The 10674-nt window shown below is 45.7% G+C and overlaps 1 long non-coding RNA gene across 1 annotated transcript; it reads left to right on the forward strand.

The window, feature by feature from the left end:
- The first annotated feature begins 1146 nt into the window (after nucleotides 1–1146).
- LOC123028287 lies at nucleotides 1147–10385 on the forward strand. The gene is made up of 5 exons (XR_006415640.1): nucleotides 1147–1202; nucleotides 1880–1996; nucleotides 2502–2669; nucleotides 5136–5293; nucleotides 10277–10385. It is a non-coding gene; the product is annotated as an uncharacterized LOC123028287 (long non-coding RNA).
- Nucleotides 10386–10674: the final 289 nt, after the last annotated feature.

Genomic DNA, 10674 nt, shown 5'->3' on the forward strand with positions numbered 1-10674 from the left:
GCAGGCTGAAGAGAGCCCCCCACCCTGAAACACGCACTTGGAAATGGCCAGAGCAGGATGAAATGAGAAAGCTCTTTGAGAAGGTTGGGGCATGGCTCTTCTGGGCTGAAGGAAGACGTGTGGGCAACGAATGAAAAGGACAGGCATTTACAATGGGAGCTCACAGCCGACATGTGAAAACGCACTGATTTAAAAATAAAAATAGAAATCTCGGAGCAATGTAGGCAATGCTTAAAAAAATCTCATGGTGCCATTTGCACAAATGTGAAGCCCTGGAGCAGTTAAAAACAAGCACAAACAAAGTGCAGATTAAGGGACCCTAAAATAATATTGATGATAATTATAGGAGATGCATTTTGCAAAATGCCAAACCATTAAAAAAGGAGCACATTTGCTTATTGCTTTGACTCACGACAAACTGAGTGGACACCAGTTAGGAAAAGAAACCCTCAGAAAAGACCAGCAATCCCATCAAGATGTCACCGCTGAAACATGGACCTCATACAGCCTTACTCCTTCCTGTTCACCTTGCGGCAGTTCTGGTATGAGGCAGGAAGGACCTTTCTTTCTGCCCTGATACCTGAACCTTGCCCGTTACCAACAGTGCCACAAATGGACCGCTCCCTGGCAGTTCTCTGGACCTCTCAGGAATGTTGTGGAGAGAAATAGGAACTGCCACTGGAAGAACTGCAGTGAGGTGGGTGGGTGGGAAAGGAGCTTGTCTGACTCAGAGACATGTCTCAGCTGTGGGAATTGTAGTGCTCATCTCCTGTTGAGGCGAGACTCGCAGCCTGCCAGAATTTGTAATCTAAGCCTGAAGGAATACAAACTTCAGTGACAGCTCTAGTCTTAGACAATTACTGGGGTTGACAGCAGAGTTCAAGTCCAGGTATGAGCTCGGACGAAGGAAGAGGGAGAGAGGCGGAAAAGGGGCGGTACTGCAAAACAGAGAGAAAGAAATAGAGAAGGCAAGCAGGCCGGTTGCTTTTGTGTGTCGCCCTTGGACACGTTTGTACACTCCCGGCTTCAGCTGAACCCACAAGTTTTCCCCTCCCCTGGCCTTTCTGATTCCACATGTCTTTTCCAGATTCCTCTGACGGAATGAAACGAACTACCTTTGCACTGGTGGAGTCATGAACATCACATAAAGCAAGTCCCCAAAAAGCAAAATCCTGCATTTCCATGGATCTCAATGCAGACAGGTGTGTGTCCTACTGACTGCTTAGCATTTTCAATATGGTTATATCTTCCTCAAGTAATACTTTGATTTTCCTGGTAGTGTGTTTTGCTGTTTTCTTGGTGGCTTCGTGGTTTTGATGCCCTGGAATCATTTGCCAATTGGGCAATATGTTGTTGCTGTTATGCGCCATCGAGTCATCTCCCACTTAGGACTAAAGGCCCTTCAAAATATCTCCGTGATACCCTTGCGCAGCTCTTCTAAATTCAAGCCTGTGGCCTCCTTGATGGAATTGGTCCATCTCATATTTGGTCCTTCTTTTCATAGAAACAGAGCGAGTCAGAACGGGTCTCCCGGGCCATCTAGTCTGACCCCCAGCTCCAGGTGGCTCTGCTCATGACATGCCCACCATGTGGACGTCCAGCCTATCCTTGAACACCCACACCGATGGGGCCTCAACCACCTCCCGTGGAAGCCCATTCCACACCCTCGGGGTCCTAACTGCTTTCTTGGACAATATACAAATCTAAAATAAAACAAAATAAAAATCCCTAGAAACACCCATGGTCTCATAGAGCTAACCCAAGGTATTTTTTGCCTTGAGGTAATGGTCAATAGAATGTGTTGGTTCAGTCTACATGACAACCTATGTGTTTGTTGTTATCCTCATCATCACCATTGACCATGATTGGTCTGTTGTAGTTTCTGTTGCCTTGATATGCAACTACCAGAGTCCCTCGGACAGAGCAGCAACTTAAGAAGTCATCCCAGCTTCTGTGTGGAAGAGTGGAAGAATCTATGTGGAAGAATCAGGAAGAGGTAGGCAACATAACAGGGAATGATATCCTTGGGTCAGAATCTCAGGTGCAGTGGCTGATGGGTCATATGCCGGCACGGGGAAGGCTGAGTTGGGATGAGGGAAACCACAACAACATCAATCACCACCACAACAAGGACCCCAAGGGTGTGGAATGGGCTTTCATGAGAGGTGGTTGAGACCCCATCGGTGCGGGTGTTCAAGGATAGGCTGGACGTGCACATGGTGGGCATGTCGTGAGCGGAGCCGGCTGGAGCCGGAGATCAGACTAGATGGCCCGGGAGTCCCCTTCTGACTCACTCTGCATTCCATATGCAGAAGCAGACTGGACTGAAAAGCAATTCTTCAAGGCGAAGTGGTGGGGGATTTCAGGGTACGTCCTGTGATGTGCACACACACATCTGTCCTCCAGCACCTCACTCCTCCTCCCTGCACCCATCATCCACCACCTGAAGCACACACATTATTGTGCCTAATGTTTGCTCCTGCCCCACTCTCTGGATGCAGGTCTCACGTGCCTGTTCAGGAGGCATTCTCAGCAGATCTGAGAAGATGCACAGAGACTTAGGTGAAGGAACAGTCAGCGAAATCCACATAGCACTGTTGACGGAGCTCAGCCGCATTTCTGAGCCAAGCTGGAATGAAGGATGACCTGGAGACCCCAAGAAGAGCAAGGTGACACAGTTCTGAAATTCGGCATCCACCTGGGACGTCCCCAACTCTCCAAGAGTTTTCCCCAGCTGTTTTATGCTGTGAGAGATGGAGAGCAGGCAGGAAAGTGGTGGTGGAGGTGGGGAAGAGAGTGAATTGGCACGCACCGTCTGTTGCTGGAGATAACGCAGTCCTAGTTCAGAGGTTACTAATTGGGTTTCTGCTTCCCTTTCATATTCAGCATGACTGAAAATAAGAACACACATTTTAACTTACACCTCAGCCACCCAGCACCCATTTTCCCAACGACACATGGGTGCCCCCCTCCCCCATGCAACTGGAGTGGCTGAACATGGAAAGATACGCACTATTTAATTTGCATACCAGTGGAAGGAGCGAAAACAACCCCAAAAAAGCAGGAACGCGGTGAACCTTTCTGGCAATTTCCTGAGATGGAGGACATCTCTTCCACTCAAACAGAGCTTCACACTATGTGGCAGGGCCAACTCTAAATGGCTGACTGTATGACACATCTCCAGCGAACAAAATGTAGCTTAGTTACCCAGATTTGAGAGCGTGCAAGAGATGCGCAGTGGGGAAAGGGAGAAACTCTGCTAGCTCATCACATCCTTTCCATAGGAACCATTTTCTCTGGAGTGTTTCTGACCCTTGCCTGTCCCACTCCACCAACCAGAGCAGTTCAAGAGAAGCTACCCAGAAACAACCGCCCCACCCACGCAACTTTCTGTGCTGCCCTTTATGGCTGAAATGGCCGTCTTGAAATATCTCAATGAACAACCTCCCATATTTCCATTAATGCTCTCCTCAGCACTCACATTTTCAGAGAAGTCTTTAGACGGCTGCTCTTCCCTTCATCCTTATACCTTCTTGTAACTTAATCCAGGCATTGCAAAGTATTAAGGATAGATGATTCTATCAATTTTAGTTTCATGTCGTTTCTCATTTTTCCAACTGTACATTCATTTCCTCTCATTTCTGCATGACTGTTTTTTTAAGTCAGCACGAAAACCTGTGTGCATTTTTGCATACCTTTCTGCTGATATAGAATTTAATATGCACATCTTTCCTTTTTTTAATTTTGGCACACTTTTTCCTAATGTCCATATTTTGCAAGCAGTTTTTGCTAAGATGCCATGCTTTTTTAGGTTATTAGCTTTGATATACTAATTTTTGTAAACACTTGTGCTCACAGTTTGGATAGAAAACCATCTTGCAAAATTTGGAGAGTGCCAATATCCAAATACAACTGTTATTTAGTTCATTGACTGGCTCACAAAGTGTGAATTAGGAAAGTCTGTGGCACCTCAAACCAAGCCAACTTCTCTGTCTCTAGAAATCTTCACATATTTCCCCCTGACTCTGTCACTGCTTCCTCTGTACTCTGTTGCCCTGTCTCAATTTTATATGCGAGTACCTCGGACAGATTTGGGAAAAGTCTTCTAAATGTTTTAGACTACAAATCCCATGATCCATAACTGTTTGTCATGCCGGCTGGAGCTGACGGGAGTTAGACATGAACCACCTGGATGGGACCATGTAACCTACTCCTAGGCTTGTCCAACGCCTTTGCTTAACCCAGGGTCACCAACACAGGTTGTAGTTATAGAGGTCCTGAGATGCTTCCATCCAAGGAAAGCCCACCGTTGCTGCAGCTGTCCCTCGCACTGCCCAACAGCTCTCATAAGAAGGACGTTCCCCACATGTTCAGCTGAATTCTGCATCCTTGCCGTTTCCATTCACTGGTTCTGGTCTTGCCATCTGGAACAAGATAGACCAAGCCTACTCTCTAGAATAACCCTTCAGATGTCGGAAAACTGGAACCATGTTTCCACCATGGTGGTGATGGTGATGATGATGAATTACATTTCTATACTGCCCATAGTCGAAGTTCTCTGGGCAATTCACTAGAATCATACATTTGGAAAGGCCATTGGGTCCAAACCCCTGCTCAATACAGGACTCAGGTCCCCCATCCAAACTCTAACCAGGTCTGACCCTGCTTAGCTTCCAAGATTAGGCAAGATCAGGTACTTCAGGCTACATAGAAACTGTTTTTTGATGACTGATTCTTCCAGCTGCCTCCTGCCCCAAGCGTTTCTGCTGTTCCACACCAGACCAGGATCCTCACCATGCTCTAGACCAGTGGTTTTCAACCACCAGGCTGCAGACTGGTGCCAGTCCATGAGAGATGCCCTGTCTGTCCGTGGGGGTGGGGGGGGCACATCCTGCTTGCCACGGACCAGCACGGGGGCTGGCTGTGCTCCACCACTTCTTCCGTGGTGTCCCTGGGGGATGTACCAGTGCCACTCACCAATTTCGGTGTTGTGTTCTTTTGTCGGCATTTTGTTGTTGTTGTTGCTCTGTTTCTGGTTGTTGGAGAATTTTCGTTTTTGTGGTATTGTGTTCAGAAACCAATACATAGAATACTGTGTTATGTATTATGTATGGTGCTTTTTCTTTCTGCCTCAGCAGTCCCTGAGGAGGTTTTCCTGTTTTCACTGGTCCCCAGCTGTGGAAAGGTTGAAAACCACTGCTCTAGACATGCACCAGTTTGTCATCATCCTTCTTGGAATGTGATCCCTTAGAAGTGGGTACAATGTTCCAGCTGCATCCTGACTTTGTATTATGTAGGTATTCCCCCCACCCCGACTTTTATTTTGTTCTGAGAACATGCAATATACCTACACTGCTGAAATTTGGAAGACCAGGACTGGAGACTGCATTTAAACTCATCTTCCTTCAGAGAACAGAGGTAGGATATAAATTCAATCAATAGCTATATACATCTTAAAAATTAGGACTTCTTATCAGGTGTTGCATCCTGTTGCAGTCTTTTTTCTTAGCTGCCTGGGGTTTTGCAATTCCAATTTTCCTCTCTTCTGGACATCTCACGTCTTCTTAGATCTCCCTTCATCAAAGTGTTTATGTGGCATCACACTGGTAATAACATTACATTTGGGTTTATTTATAAAGACATAAGGTAGGATACTTTTCTTACTAATGGGAAGGGGAGGAAAGGTAAGTAATTCCACTGCAAAACAACACAACCGCTATAGTAAAACATTAATGATTCTGTATAGCTCCACAGAACTCTGTCTTAGTCCTGACTGTGATTTATGTTTCTGCTCCTCTCTGTTTTAGTGGCAGAGATGTCTTCAGCATTGCGTGTGCTCAGTTACAGGCCAGTTGGTAGCATAATAGAGTGTTAGGACAATATATCCGGGAGGCAGGGAAGATGAACATTAAAGGTGGACTCCACAAATTGGTTTCAGCATTGACAGGGTAGCTGTATGAATCTGATTTCCTCTTGGTCCAGCTCCAACTCCAACCCTTCTGGCTGAAGTCCCCATCTTGCTTTGGAGAAACCATTTCTTGTGAGGGATGTTTCTCTGGCATCAGGGTCCAAAGAGCCTGGTAGAGTTGCAGGATAAAGCAGGAATGCAGAAGCCCCTTTGGTCCAAGGGCTGAAATCCTTTTCAGAGAAGCTCTTGGAGGCTGCATCTTAGTGGTGTTAGAGCCAAGGGTAAACAGTGAGGGAGGAAAATGCAAACCAAACTTGCATATTTAACTCAAAGCTCTTCCAGTTGGTCCTCAAACCTTGGTAGATGCATTTCAAGTCTTTAAAATGAGGGAGAAGACACAAAAGCCAGGAAAGAACAAAAGGCTGGGTGATGGGGGGAAAGGATGCCCGGCCATCTAGAGGGTTGTAGTTGGCCCCAAGCTTGAGATTCTGCAGCAATGGTATGAAGAACTTGGCTCTTTGTGAGGAATGAATGCCTCTTTTGGAAACCCCTAAAATAAAGGGGAAGGGATGGCTCGATTCTGTACATTTACTTGCTACTGGATTTAACAGAACATATTGCCAAGTAAGTACATAAAGAATTGTAAACCTAGCTCCCTTCGCCGAACACCCCACCCCACATTACTCTACAGAATGCCAAAGAAATAATATAATATTTCAAAAATGCCACGGAAATAATGGGAAAGAAATCTGCCTTAATGCTGCCTTGATGATTGCATATATTCCAGTCCAGCCAACACACCCAATCCTATCCAGACTTAGCTTGGATCAAAACTCATTTAATTCAATGGGAGTTATGTACAAGTAGATAGCAATGCAATTACGCTGTAAGCCACTTTGTGCATCCATGTCATAAAGGTTTCATCCATGCCATAAATCATGCGCTAGTCATCACCTGTTAGCATGATCTTAGAATCGACCTGGCAACGATTCCAGTTTTTTGAAGTGTTCATCACAGCTTGGCAAAATAATCAAGGTCTTGTTAAAATTTGCTCAGCTTTGGCGTTGTCCTTCAAATTCTTCAGAGCTTACTTTTTTAGAGCAAGGCAAAGCACTTGCCGACAGACTAGATCTCAGTGATCTAGTTTGCAAAGTTTTAGTGAGTATCCCGCGATGATGACTCATGACGCAAACTTGCAAGCTGGTTTCTGTAAGAAAGGATTGCAAAATTGGATTCCACATAAATTGAGCGAATTGAGGTCGATGATCAGAATAGAAGGCGAGAGAGGTGCTATTTTCTCCATTTCTCTCTTGCACCCCTCAAAACTTAGAGCATTAAATGCTTTGTGGAAAGAGCAAAGGGCAGACAGAGGATGGCAAGATTTCTGGAACACTTATGATTGTGGACTTGGATGGCTTGAGCTGATGTATTGGAGATCCTTGGCATAGCTTGGGTAGACAGTGGACCACTGATCAAAGGACGGCGGAGAATCTGGCCTTCCTGATTCCCTGGAATGGCAAATGTTGGACTGGGCAAATCTAGGAATGGAGGGAGAATTTGCTTATGTTTTCAGAATCATATGCAAATCAAACTCAGTTAAGGTGCAAAATTCACACTTCTCCAAATTTTGCAATGGAGCTCTCAAGGAAGGAAGGAAGGAAGGAAGGAAGGAAGGAAGGAAGGAAGGAAGGAAGGAAGGAAGGGAGATCTATGTGAACAATAGCATTACAAATGTTTAGTTCTGCTGTATTTATGGACCTCTCATGCACCTAAATTCTTCTCCGGTTTGAAAGCAGATTTGCAGGTGGCAGTAAATTGCAAGGTGCTGGAAAAACAGCTTGCAAAGATGTGTATATTAGGGGGGAAGTGCATACAGAAATGAATATATTACAAGAAATGCATGCTAAACTGCAGGTGAGCCACATTTAAGACTGGAAAAAATGAGAAAAGAGGCAATCTAGTCTGTCAAGAAATCCCGAGTGAGCATTCTTTGCCCTGCAAGGACAAAATCTTCAGAAGAACGTTAGGGCAGGTAAGAGGAAGAACTTTCTCATGCAACATATAGTTAAAGTATGGAATTCACTGCCAAGAGAAGTGGTGATGAGCACCGATTTGGATGGCTTTACATGGAGATTGGACAGATTGATGAGGGAGGAGGCCATCAAGTTGCTAGTAGCCTTGGTGGATACATGCTCACTTGACCAGAGGTGGCCAGCCTGCATGCGCCCATGCTGAGGAGCTTGGGCAGGAAGAGGTCTTGCTCCCCTCCTGCTTGGAGGATCCTGTGGGCAGCTGGTTTGCCTCCAGGCACATGGAGTGCTGGACTGGATGGGCCTTTGGCCTGATCTGGCAGGGCCTGTCTTGTGTTCTTAACATGGTGGATCATTTAAAGTCAACCATCCAACTTGACTATGCAAGAAATCAGTACGCTCTTTTCTAGTATATTTCAAGAAAGGCACCTAGCTTTCCTTTTCATTGTTTGCTTTCAAAATCAATAGGAGTGCGAGTGATGTAGAACAAAAGGCAGAAGCTTTATTCCAAAGCCCTTGTTTTCCCCTTAGTTCTTGGATTTTTTGGTTGGGTTGTTTGTTTGAAGAAAAACTTCAGTGAAATTCTGTTGGCTGCTCCTCTTTTCCTCCCCACTCGCACTTCACCTGGGCACCCACCCCAGACATAAATCAGTGTCACTCAGGATAAATGGAGGTCCGTAAATGCCGCGGACACTAATGACAACATTCATCAAAACCCGAACGGTTCCATATTGCAGCAGTTGCTGGGGCTGCCGCAGCCGCACGGATTAAGTTCTCCTTGCCGCTGTCACCCTCCTTCCTGCTGCAGCCCCAGCAAACGGCCGTTTGCCTTCATTTGGCCTGGAGCAATGGCTGCCTGCATTCCAATCAAGCCCTGGCTCCGTGGATGACTGGCTCGCCTTTGGAAAATGGCTCGCCGATCCCTGGGTTTGATGGATTATTTCTGGGCCTGACTCAGATATCTGCTCAAAGGCTTAGCTTGTATAATTCCCAATTCACAGAAGGGAATATTGAGGGGTGGCAATTTGCCTTTTGCTATCAGGTGAATTCGCTGTTTGGTCTCCTCTGGAATGTGCAGTGTGTCTTGCTTACTTGACTTATCTGGAGCCGTCTTGATTCTGTAGGAGCCGTCCTTGCTATGCTGGAGATTGTTCTTGCTTGTGCCATGCAGTGGCTGGGGTTGCTCTGTGTGGCAGATGCATTCACATTTATCCCCTTCTTTTTCCCACTCACCAGCTGGGGACCAATATAGAAGACTACTCAATACTAATAGATGTGCTTTACACACCACTGGAGATAGTCAATGTCTGGATTAGGGTTAAAGAACTTTAATTTCTTCCCTTCCAGGGTTGCTCGATTAGGATGGGGATTCACCTATAATTTGCTTTTGAAAAATCAGATTAAGAAATGAGGATTCTGCACTCAGAGGTTTTTAATTCTTTTTTCCCCTTCTTTGAAAGCAAGTCAACTTAATTTGCACTTCCTGGACCACTGTGAGGATTGGGAAAAGTTATGCTTCCGAAGACAGACATTTATGTTTTTTATCATGCAATTCTCAGCCCCAAACCTGTGAACACACCATTTGTATTAGGGACAAGTTGTACAATAATACATACCTACTTCAAAAAAATCTAGGCCAAGGCAGAAATCAAACGTAACAGACTGAGGACTGAATACACAGGAAGCTGACACAAACCAGACAGTGGCAGATTGGTCCAGCCCAAGCAATCCCTGACTCTTTACCAAGAACAGAACATCCTATCACCACACAATAAGAGAGAAAATAAGCCAGAAACTCTTCTGCAGAGACGGGGATCATGTGATACCCAGTAACTAAATGGATCTTCCAACGTATTTTATTGTTTGCTTCTTGTATCTCTGTACCGCCTTTCTGAATTCAGCCAAGATGTTTTATAAAAGGTTCTCTGTGTGGGAGGGCGGAGGTTATAATGAAATAAAAACATAGGAAAAGTTTAAAATCCATCACCACAATGTTGAAATAGGGGATTTTCTTGACCCATCCTGTCTCAAGTGAGCCTTTGCCCATTCCGTTGAGAGCTTGGTTGGAGAGTCATGGAGAAATGGGGGACTGGGCCTCTTTTTCTCTTCACAATCAAGGGTGCTTCCGAATGCTTGAAGCAAACACTCTACAGAAAATCGGTGCCCTCGTCTCTGACACCACTTCCCCCTACACTGCAGAGCTGGGGACCTTGTGAGAATTTCAGGTTCCAAGATCCTGTGTGGGGGAGGCAGGAAAACAAATAATCTGTGCAACTATGAGAGTGCCCTTAGCCAACAGATATTCTCACAGGTAATGCCATTTCCTTCTTCCTTCCAGTCATTGAAGAAGACATTGGATGAGGAAAGAAGCTATTGGACAGGTCGCTTTGAGTTTCTTGTAAGAAAAAAGTGGGATATAAATCTAAAGAACAAGCACACAATAAAAGGTAAAGGTAAAGGTTTCCTCTTGACGTTAAGTCCAGTCATGCCTGACTCTAGGGGGCGGTGCTCATCTCCGTTTCCTGGCCGAGGGAGCCAGCGCTTGTCCCCAGACAGTCTCCATGGTCGTGTGGCCGGCATAACTAAACACCGAGGTGCACGGAACGCTGTTACCTGCCCACTGAAGTGGTACCTTTTTATCTACTCGCATTTGGATGCTTTTGAGCTGCAAGGTTGGCAGGAGCTGGGGCGGAGCAACGGGAGCTCACCCCATTGTGCAGATTCGAACCGGCGACC

This window comes from Varanus komodoensis, unplaced genomic scaffold (assembly GCF_004798865.1).
Source record: "Varanus komodoensis strain SLA01 unplaced genomic scaffold, ASM479886v1 scaffold36, whole genome shotgun sequence".
NCBI lineage: Eukaryota > Metazoa > Chordata > Lepidosauria > Squamata > Varanidae > Varanus > Varanus komodoensis.